The 11,585-nt window shown below is 42.6% G+C and overlaps 1 long non-coding RNA gene across 1 annotated transcript in view; it reads left to right on the top strand.

Moving 5' to 3' along the window:
• The first annotated feature begins 1,877 nt into the window (after window positions 1-1,877).
• Window positions 1,878-11,585, top strand: part of LOC109296807 — a 19,009-nt gene continuing 9,301 nt past the window's right edge. The window contains exons 1-2 of the long non-coding RNA XR_002097065.1: window positions 1,878-2,151; window positions 9,560-9,626. This is a non-coding gene — a long non-coding RNA (uncharacterized LOC109296807). The remainder of the gene's footprint in view (window positions 2,152-9,559; window positions 9,627-11,585) is intronic.

The raw sequence follows: 11,585 nt of genomic DNA, 5'->3' as shown, positions 1-11,585 counted from the left end.
GGGGTTTGTGGGTGTGGGTGGACTGTGGAGTGGGTGGGACCACTCAGGAGGGGTGGGTCCCCCACCTGATCCCCCACCGAGCTCCCACACCATGCACAGTCATGCTGCAGCAGGAGCATGACTGTTGGGGCACTTATGTCTCATTGTTGGCAGAGACCTCAGTGGTGTGGCACCACCTCAGACCCAGTGGCTGCACATGATGCTGGCCTGGCCACTGGTGTGTACTCTTAGGTAGGACCAGGCTGCTCTTGCTGTCACTCACATGTCCCAGCACCACACACAGAAGCTTTATTCCTAGCATGCCTCTTGCAGCGTCTCAAATTGCTTTGAGACACCACAATAGGCACATGCTTGCTTGTCTGGATGTGGCCACTATGTCTTGGTGATATCCCTTCAGGTCAGGACTGAAGCATGGTAATGTGAGAACACTTGGACTGCTGCTGTTTGTCCCATGTTTGTTTTGTGGATATGCAAGAGCGCCAGTCTCCAGAAAACTTTTTGTGACCCCTTAACTCTCTACATGATTTGTCAGTGATTCTAAACCAGGGTGTCGTGGCATCCTGGGGTTCTTTCAGATGCTTTCAAGGGTGCTGTGGGATGCCACACAATGTTAACACTGTTAGCTTTATGATCGTGATTCACAAGATAAACCCAGAAGGTGCTTTCAGATGAGCCCACACGTGACTTTTACTGCATCTCAAAGCAGTTTGAGACACAGGAAGAGGCACGCTGGGAACAAAAAAACACTCACTGCACTGCATATTTGCAGCACAGGGTCAAAATTTGATACCTGGATATCCAGGTATCAAAAAAGAAACCTCAGAAAAAAGTAGGTCAGGACACGGTCCAGGACTGTGCCCTGAGGCAACCGGAGGCTCAGGTTCTCCAAAGAGATGCTCTGGTAGCCAGCCCTAGGCTCTACCCCGCCCTGGCTGCAGATCCAGGAGGAACTGGACAGGGTTATTTTGCCCCAAGTGCCACAACTTGCCCTACACTGAAGTGCATGTCCAGGCATGTGCACTGAGGCAAAAATCCTCGGCTCAAATTTGTGCTGCTCCTATTTGAGTAGCTGCAAGCACACATGACTGCATGTGTGGACAAGCCCAAATGTTTCAAATAGGAATCTGTAGTTACAGTCTTTCTGAGTTCTTTGCAAGAGATAAATTGCTCAGTTATTCTTCTGTAAGCAAAAAAAAGAGTGAAAACTAAGAGCTGGCATTTTGTGAGGTATGTGTTGTGGCTACCCAGGGGTGCCTCAAGTGCAACCAGGGATGCCTCAATTCTAAAAAAGTTTGAGAACCACTGATTTAAACAAATGTTGTGAAACACATCCCAAATTTTCAGAGGATTCAAATTCTAAGTTTATTGCAAAGTTTTAGGAAAAAGATAATAAGTGTGTGGGTAAGAGGTGAAAACTTTAAGGTCTGATGCCCTAGCCTGTAGTTTAAGGGATGCATTATTTTGATTTTAATGGGTGTATCTACATGTGTGCATTTACTGTGCAGTAACCAAAATTACTTCACAGTACTGGTGCGTGTCTACACGTGAATGCCTGTATCTCACAGTAAATTTGGTGACTTATGCTGACTTCAGCATAAATTTGATACCTGCCCAATTAGTTACTGTTCAGTAATGCATGTGGAGACGCCTTACTGTGCAGTAACACTGTGTGTGGACTGACTTAGGACTGACTTTAGTCCCAAGTCAGTCCACACATGGTTTTAATGCATTTTAACACCCACACACATAGATACCAGCCTATTTCCACTTACTGTACAGTAACTTACTGTGCAGTAAATTTAAGCTGGTGTAAATGCATGTATAGACATGCCCAGTGTATGTAGATTTATCACTTGGCATTAGTTATCACTTGGCATTAGTGTTAATGGGAGTCATATGAGTTAATCCTTCAGAATCTAAAGGAGACTATACAGTGTATTTTATATCTCTAAACAAAATTGACCTGTGAGGCAAGAAAGAGGCCTCTCTCCGGGAAGCTGTTCTTTTGAACTGTGAGTCTCACTGAAGACTGCTGGGCAGTGTGTTGGGATCTGGCCATTACCCCAGCTGTACAGGATTGTGGGCGCTGCTATCAACACTAAAGCCTTCTAGTTCTAAAGGCTGTATCCGGTCTCCTGCTCAGTGGTGTAGGTAGGAGCTAATTCTTTGTATCCTCACTTTGAGATGCTAGGAACTGATGATATGTTACACGGTAATAAAAGGGTCTGTTTAAGGAAGTGGATCCTTTAACTTCACTCTAGGATATAAGCAGTGAATCAGATTCAGACCAGATGTGAAGCAAATATAATTCTATTGAAACTAGAGTACATGAACTTCCACCAGGTGCAAACTTGGGTTTAGTCTAAGCAAAGGCATCACACAGTTATATCATCTGAACTGCAAGGCCAAATAATAAATTATTTTTATTGTACCTTGGACCATCTTTAACAATAAATTAAAGCAAACAGCTGCCAGTAGGGAGAAAGGCAGTGTTGCAGGGCTTAAGGAGAGCTACATTTTTAATGATGTAATGCAACACAGTCTGCAAAAGTGGGCAGAATGGCCCAGCTATGACCAGCCAGGTAAGGATGGAACAATGAAAAGAGGTGCTGCTGGAACAATAGCTGCCTATTCAGAGGCATAGCAGGGTAGCCTTGTGCTCAGTGCAGCTGAAGCCACACAAGGCTGTATTGAATGTGGTGGCATGGTCAGCCCCTACTGCAGTGGTAGCTGTTTTTGTGCCCCCTCACAAAGGTGACACCTGGGGTTGCTGCTTGGTCTCCCCAACCTTAGTTATGATTTTGTATTATTCTCTTTGCTCCAGGCAAAGTTGGCTGAAGATGGCAGCCAAGCTTGGGAAGCTGTAATGGATAGGCAACAGGCTTAATTGTAGAGATAGGTCGTTTTAGGATCAGGAGTGTTTGAAACCCAGGGTTTGATTCAGTCCATTGTGGATTCAATGGCACCTTTGGATACTCAGCACATCTGAAACTCGGTACACTTATTTAGATTATTTAGATATCTAAATATGGAATAAAATACCTAATTTTAGATGCACAAATTTTAACATTTTGGCCAAAATAAATAGCTGTTTCTGTAACTAAATACAGTATTGTACGGTGAAGAATTAGATATAAAATAGTCCAAGCACCAGTTTTAAGAAATTCAAGAAAATAATTGCTTGATTCATCATGATTTGCCAAATTAAGTAATTCTGTAGTAGACATTTTTTAGACCTCAAGATTTTTTTTCCCTAGACCTGCATAAGAAACTGTTTGTGCAATTAGCAATAAATTTGTCACTCCTGTAAGTCATTTTTAAAAAAAAGCTGGGAACAAGTATAACATTTATTACTGTTTGGGAGGGGGTTTTTTACAGTTAAAAATAGCTGTCCTGTTTTCATATAGCTTGTGCATTTTCAATCTTGTCCTCTCGTGTTCTGTAGGTGGATGAAAGTGAAAGGGATTAGATGGAAATTATATGTGTATGCTTGAGAATTTTAGTCTTAATATACAAATATGTTTTTATTTGTAATCCATATTTTGAAGAGACAAGTCTGAACATTTTAGCTTTATTACTCAGTTGGGGTTTTTTTGGTAGCATGTAACAAAGATGGGTTGGATGTGATTATTCCTCAATGTATGGTGTAATGTGGCTCATTGGATGTCTTCAGTCTTGGATTGTATGCATACTAAATCAAATTCTGGACATTCAGCATATAGTTATAGTGCAACAACCGTTTGTATTTCAACAACAACAACAAAAGGAAAATATAAAATTCCCTTGTACCCAAGTGAACTCTGGATGTTTGTTCTATCTCCATGTGAATTTTCTGTCCAGAATTCCTCATTCAGATTAACGTCTGCACATGGTCCGTGCTCTTCCTGGATGGAATAGTAAAGCAGCCAGAGGCCAGTACGTATGCAAGAAAGCTTGTCAGTTAAAATTCAGACGCTTTCTCTGCCTGATGAAGGATATCTGTACCTGAAAGCTTGCAAAGAAGAATTTTTTTCAACTATTTGAGTTGGTTTAATAAAAGGTACCGGATTTACTCAAAGAACCTTGTCTGCCTATGTCCTTAGACCAACATGGTTACAACCTACACCCCTCGTTCAGATTAAACATTGGTTGTCTTCAGTGTGCAGTTTATAATGCTGCATTCCACTGAAGATATGCCTCTCTATGTGAAGATATTATTTAATTACTGGAGATGTTACAAATCAAAACACATTGAAATGCTCTTGAATTCTGAGATGTTTGAATACAGATTCAAATCCATACTTCATAGCTGGAGTCCATCTCCAATAGCTAGGCAAACAGGATGGAAATTAAAGTATAAACTAAAATACTAGTACCAGCTGGTTAGTGTTACAGCAGAGGAAAAGGGCCTTGAAATTAAAGCTTCTTTGATTTTCATTGAGGTTTGATAGACACAGATGTTACTGGTTTGTAGGAAGTGTGATATGTTACAGTATATTTTTAGTTAAAATGGGCTCCAACTGGAAGATTAAATCGGAATCTTTTACGTTCTGAGGAGAGATTTTGGATTCATAACCCTAGCCATAATTTTAGGAGCTTGTTCTTTAGGTCCAATTCAGATATGGTGCAAACTGGCAAAAAGCTTACAAGATAAATGATTCTCATTGTTCTGAACCAACCTCTCATGAAAACGGATTGTGAGCGCATGTTGCTAACTTATCCAAACTTGAATGAACCAGGATCATTCTGTTGTGGTTGCATATTGAATGAAAGAATGAATTAGGTGCACATTTACCTAATGTCTCCTTAAGTAAGGGTATCAAAGTCTCCGGTACTCCAAATAGAAATTGAAGATATTGAATAGATTTATATGTGTGTTTGCCTGCATGTGTGCATGTGCGTATAATTTCCAAGGGTTTGTATGTATCAGAATGACATGTTGATTGTATTTAGCTAAGTACAAAATTGATGAATATACATGAAATTAAAAAAATATATTTTTGAGCAATGTGCAGCAGCACATTTTATAGATAAATTAAGATATTAGACTGTAGAAGCAGAATAATAGTAGCAATGATTGAGTGATGGTCACAGTTATCAGAAGGCACTCCTTTTCTGTAGCTCTGCCTCTGTTTTTTGGCAACTTCAAAACTTCAGGTAATGTGCTCCTATTTTTATAAAAATAAAAGTGAGAATTATTCTTCATTAGAGACTGGCTTCCATTGCATTCAATGGCTAAATTCTCATTTACTGCATTGATGGCGTATTACCCTGTGAGGTACCAGTCCTGAGCTCTACATCTGAAGTGCTTATCTAAAGTGGTTTACAATGTTAAGAGCAGCAGCTGAAGCATATACTTAAATGTTAAATATCATAGCCTTGAAGGTGACTGGTTGTTGCTTATTTAGACTCTAGATGTGTAGAATTGGTATATGAATTAAGTAACAGTCCTCGTTTGCCAGGGTTACTAGTTAGAAGCACTTAATCTGAGCCCGAGTTCTCCCCAGAGCAGGCCTATTGAGCAACCATGCAATGAACAAGCACTCCCAGTTGGGCCATGATAACCACAGGGGTGGCCACCTTCTATGACTGGTTAGTGTGACCAGTAGCTCTGGTGTTTAGGGTAGCAACTTCATGGCTGGTACCTTGCTTTAATGTCTAAGCTTTCATTTGTGTCCTGGCTGCTGTTTTTGACTCCTCACCCTCCCCTGATATGTTGGGCAGTCTTTACACGTGCTCCGGGGGTGGTGCTTTAGAGAGTCACTTTAGAGAGCTACTCTAATTAAAGCACCTGTAGTGCCATTTTGAAGTGCAGGGACCCTGAATACATGAGATGCAGAGGCTGCTAGAGTGCACTAATTAGCATGCCCCAGCAGACTGGATTAATCAAGGCTGCCCTGATGTGCTTACAGCATGTTGGAGCAACATCCCTGCACATCTACAGGCAACCATGGCGCCTGTCTTCAGCTCCTGGCCCTTGGTTTGAATCCTGGTTTCAGTTTGGCCTGCACCATTGGGCTGGGCCACCCATGGATACCTTATGGTATCTAATTATGTACGTCTTCTTTATTAACTGATTTTTCCATTAAATGTAGCATACTATGTATGTATTTATTTCATCTGATTTAATTCTGTAATATATCTTTCTGGTCATGTGCCAGAAAAAACACAATAAGTACAGTACATATTTACAAGAGAGAGTTGAGCTTAGGATCGGCTCCAACCTATGAAAGGCTAAGACACCTTCTTGAACTCTGTAAAAGATGAGTTAAATTTGATTCCTTGTTTGTGAGCCAGGGAGGAGAGTGGAATTGGACAAGGGAAAGAATTATATTAGAATTAACTGTAGGTCATCTAACTGGTGTTACAGAATGAATTATAGAAGATACATATCAATATATCAGAGCCAGAAAAAAACACAAGGCTGCCAAACAATATTCAAGAATTCTAGTGAAAAATTGAAGAGAAAGACTTTGGAGGACTCCACCAGAATAGGGGTGTAAAACTCATCCAGCCCTGTGGGCCAGATGAGGGGCATGAGGCTGCTCTACCATCTGGACTGGGCCCATGGACCAGCCCCACGTGCTGGATCCAGCCTGCAGGGCTGGTTCAGTGTGGGTGCTGCACGCAGCCCTATGCACTTTATGCAACATGGGCCAGCCCCAGGCCTAGGCATGGCATGTGGCACATGGGGCTGATTGGGCATATGCTACAGGTGGCATTTGTACCAGACTGACCTTGTGCACTAGATTTGGCATACAGGACTGGTCTGTGTGCCCTATCTGAACTGGCCCTGGACTCAGTGTGCAGGGCTGGTCCTGCACAGCGGCTGCATGCAGCTCATGCCCCAGAGTGACCCTGTGCTGTGTGCAGTTTGCGCCGGATGAGCTCTGCATGCCCCATGCAGTGCACAGGGCTGGGGCCAGCATGTACTGCATACGGCAGGCAGTTGAAGACCCATAGGCAGCACTGTGGGCTGAATGATAGGGCTCTAAGGGCCAGATCTATCCCATCATCTGTATCTGACACCCTTCCACAGGCACATTGCACCTAACAGCTCATTGATTAACAATGGGTTTTTTTTTTCCAGATATTCTCAAAGACTGCCTTGAGTTCTCAGGAGATGCTGTGAACCCACACTACATTATTTCAGTGGGTGAAGAAATAAAAAGAATTAATTGGTGGTCATGGCCCTTTGAAGAAAGGAGGCAGAGGAGTTAATGAGCAGTTTTTCAAATACCTCCTGTCCTGCCTACTTTCCCAGCATGAGCCTCACATATTTTGCAGCACTGCGAGAAACAATTTTTCTAGAGCTATTTTCACATTTCCTGGACTAGTTTATGTCCTGTAAGTGATGACGTGTGCTAGAAAATGCAGCAACAGAAATAGGATGATGTTTCCTGAGTGAATTCAGAAAAATGCAAACACCCCTTTTTCAAGGGAAGGAAAAAGAATGTATTTACTTTACCCCTGGGCCCAGTCTACATGCAGCTTTAAGTCTCCCAAATGCAGGCCTGAGGGACTGGAAAAGAGAGACCATTTGTTAAGAACGAGGGTCTGAGGCTCTTCTCTGTGTAGAATTTAGAGAACAGGCATCACACAGTGGGACCAAGTATGGTATGATCTGACTTTTGATTTAGGCTTCCTAACCCAGAAATCTTGGATGCTGGTGACCTAACCAGCAGAGAAATTCCACCAGCCCTGATATATATTTATTCTTCCTGAAACAATGAGGCTGTGCATCCATTGTTAGTTCACACCCAGCCATTTCTTGATATTTCTATCAATTCCATTTATGAAGCTTCTCTTAAATCAGGGGTCACCAATATATGGCCGATCAGCTGGATGTGATCCGTGGAGCCACAGCCCACCAGCCTGTGTAGCTGGTGGGCTTTGTCTGTGTCCACAGCTGTAGCATGCTGAGGTCAAGCAGTGAGGAGCTGTGCCAGGCCCTGGCAGCTTCCAGCTGTGCCTGAACCACTTCTACTTCTTCCTGCTCTTCCAAATCTGGTCCAGTGTGGACGGGGTGGTTTCAGCATCGTGTTAGTGGCAAGGGGGCTTGGCCTGTGCCCGCACCCCAGCCCTCTGCTCCCTAGCTGCTGCAGGTGGGTGGTAGTGGGGGAGAGGGGCTGAATTGCCAGTCATATTGCCGGATCATTGTGTACACAGAATCGAACACGGTCGTGAATGGGAATATTTTAATTTGTTTGGGCAGTCTATCTAGCTCTATCTTAAATTTCACCTCTTTCTACAGCTGCAAGTCTCTTCTTCAACAAAGGTTTAATCTAAACACGGACATAAGTTTACCTCCAAATTTCTGAATGTTCTGTCTTTTTTTTGTGACTCCCTTCCTACCGACTTTGCAGCTCACACTGAGAAATATTTGAAATCCCTGCTGGGAGATTTTCAGTAGCAAAACTGTTTTCTTTGGAAGTCCCTCCGTCACTGTTTTGCCTCATTTACAGTTGAAGGTAATAGGGCCAGATCTGTCAATCAAGCTTTAAAAGTGTGGTTAGTGATGAAACTAAAGATAAGCAGAATAGTTGATTTGCTGTGTGGTGCCTTTGTGTGTTAGTACCAGTATAGCTCCTTTTAGTTTTCTTCATTAGCTAGCTTTCCTGTTGTATTAGGCAGCACTTTATATAGTGAGTATCCGTAGAAATACATCTCTTGACCAAGTAAGTTGTGAACCATAGAACTGTTGTGTAATCGATATCCAAACTCCTGTTATCTTTAGTGGCAGGATTAGACCAGAAAGAACTTCTTGGAAGAACAAGGAAGTGAACTGCAGCATCCTGAGAACTGAAGGTCACAGTTTCAGTTTTACACGTCAAAACTGTTCTTTTATCAGGCATTCGTATATAACTAGAACATATCAATCAATACAAGCAAATCTAGTGTTTTGACTATTTTAACAGCAGTAAAATGTCTATAAAGAGAAAGTAACATCATATCACTGAAGTCTTGCCTTTGAACGCATTCTCAAAGATATAATTAAAAACACCAAAGTGCGTATTTCAAAGCTAAAGCCCATAAGCGATGGGTCTGGCACCATGCCTATTTCAGGGAAGCTAATTACACCATAAATTAAACTGATTTTTTTTTACCAAGCATTATGACCTTTAATAAAATTGTTTCTACAACCAGCTGTCAATAAATCATTCAGGGAAACTAGCAAAAACTGTGCTGTGAGCACTTCACTTCTGTGAATTTCATTAGCTCTAGTTTATTTGGTTTTGTGAGCTATGATGTTTTTCAAATCTCAAATTAAAAGCTCCAACCTATAAAAACTAATTCAAGAATGTTAGCATCTCAGTCCCTGAAAATGAGACTCTCTAATTGCAGAAATTAGGCAAGACTGTATACCGATCAGAAGGTCATTAAGAAAAAATAGTGCACAGCAAATGCTTGACTTAGCCACATTAGTTCCAGGAAAGTTCTTTTGGATATACAGCTTAATGAGAGCAAACTGTCTCCAGGTAGACTGATTTGAAAGGAATATGCATGTCTTTCAGCTTTATCTGATACCTTACCACTTCAGTTTTCTAACCCTTCTTATTATTGATTCCATTCCTTTCAGTGCACCAAGTCCTCTGGGTCTCCGAGCATGTGGACACATACAAGGAATCCGGCAGTGTTGGACTGAGGTGAGAATAGTACTCTGCTGCTTACTAAGTAGGTATGAGATATTAATGAATAGATTTAATTCAGGAGCCATTCTTTTTACATAAGGCTTCTGTACAACTTCAGGGTAGTTACAGATATTCATAGGGGAAATAATGATACTTTGATTTGTTACTGTGCAATAGATATTTTTAAATTAGGCATTTTTTGTTAGGCTAGTACTAGAAAATTAAGCTGCTACCATTTCTCCTGTGCTCCCCTGCACTATTATTAAAATTAATTTCAGAGTAAGCTTACTATGTGCTTTACAGACCTGAGGACATGCACATCCCTTTCCCTTGAGTTTCAAGTCTAAGTAGCACAAGACAAGACAGTGAACCTTACCTTCAAGCCCTACTTGGTATTGGGAGTTAGCAGCCTCGTGTCATTTTTGTTTTCTCCTGTCTCATATCATTATAATTTCAAGCCTGTTCATCTCACCTTTACAAATCTGCCCAGCCCTTCTTGTCTCTCACTGCACTGCCTCTCTAAAGGTGCTGGCTGTGTCAATGATGCCAGCCACCTCTCTGCTGACATCTACAAATGTTTGCGTGCCTTTTCCATGCTGCCTGTTATATATGGAACCCAGATCACTGAACTGATCTGGATCCCTATGGCAATTCCTCGTTTTGAGTTTTCATTTCAAGACCCACTTCTGCTATGACTCCATAGATTTCATAGACATTAGGGCTGGAAGGGACCTCGGAAGATCATTGAATCCAGCCCCCCGCCCAAAGGGCAGGAAGTCAGCTGAGGTTATAGGATCCCAGCAAGATAAGCATCCAATCTACTCTTGAAGGTGTTCAATGTAGGTGCTTGAACCACCTCTGATGGCAGGCTGTTCCAGACATTAGGGGCTTGGACAGTAAAAAAATTCTTCTTTATGTCCAGCTTGAAACAGTCTTGCAGTAGTTTATAACCGTTCAACCTCATCATCCCTTGGGGCGCTCTGGTGAACAAACGTTCCCCCAGATACTGGTGGTCACCCTGGATAAACTTATAGGTGGCCATCAGATCACCCCTGAGCCTGCGCTTTTCCAGGCTAAAGAGCCCCATGGCTCTCAGCCTGTCGTCATAAGGTCTGTTTTCCTGATCTGATCATGCGCATGGCTCTTCTCTGGACTCTTTCAAGCTTCTCCACATCCTTTTTGAATTGTGGGGCCCAAAACTGGACGCAGTACTCCAGCTGAGGCCTCACCAAGGCCAAGTACAACGGGAGAATGACGTCCTGGGATCTGCTTGAGAAGCATCTATGGATGCAAGCCAGCGTTTTGCTCGCTTTATAGCCGCAGCATAGCATTGAAGGCTCATGTTCATTTTGTGGTCAATGATGACCCCCAAGTCTCTTTCTTCCATAGTCTGTAGCACTGCCGAGCCTATAAGGATGTTGCAGGTTTTCCCTCCCGTGGTGGAGAACCTTGCATTTTTTGGTGTTAAACACCATCAGGTTCTCATCCACCCATTTGCTGAGCCTGTCCAGGTCAGCCTGGATCACCCTCCTGTCTTCAGGTGTGGATGCTTTGCCCCAGAGTTTGGTGTTATCGGCGAACTTGGCCAGTCCACTTCTGACTCCAATGTCCACATCATTAATGAAGATGTTGAACAATATGGGTCCAAGGACTGAACCTTTGGGGACCCCACTGGTCACAGGGCACCATGACGATTGACTCCCATCAATTACCACCCTCTGAGTCCGACTATGGAGCCAATTTCTCAGCCAGCAGATCGGGGTGGACCCAAGGCCACAGTTGGCCAGTTTCACCAAGAAGTGACCATGGGATACCAGATTAAAGGCTCTTTTGAAGTCAAAATATATGACATCAATCTCTTCTCCCATGTCCAGGTGATAGGTCACCTGCTCATAAAAGGAAATGAGGTTGGTCAAGCGAGACCTACCCACAAAAAACCCATGCTGGCTATCCATCAGGATGTTGGCATTGGCG

The sequence above is a fragment of the Gavialis gangeticus genome, unplaced genomic scaffold (genome assembly GCF_001723915.1).
Source record: "Gavialis gangeticus isolate Ggan-Ray unplaced genomic scaffold, GavGan_comp1, whole genome shotgun sequence".
Classification (NCBI taxonomy): Eukaryota; Metazoa; Chordata; order Crocodylia; family Gavialidae; genus Gavialis; species Gavialis gangeticus.
Note: the sequence above shows the minus strand (reverse complement) of the source record. Positions and strands in the feature narration are given on the sequence as shown.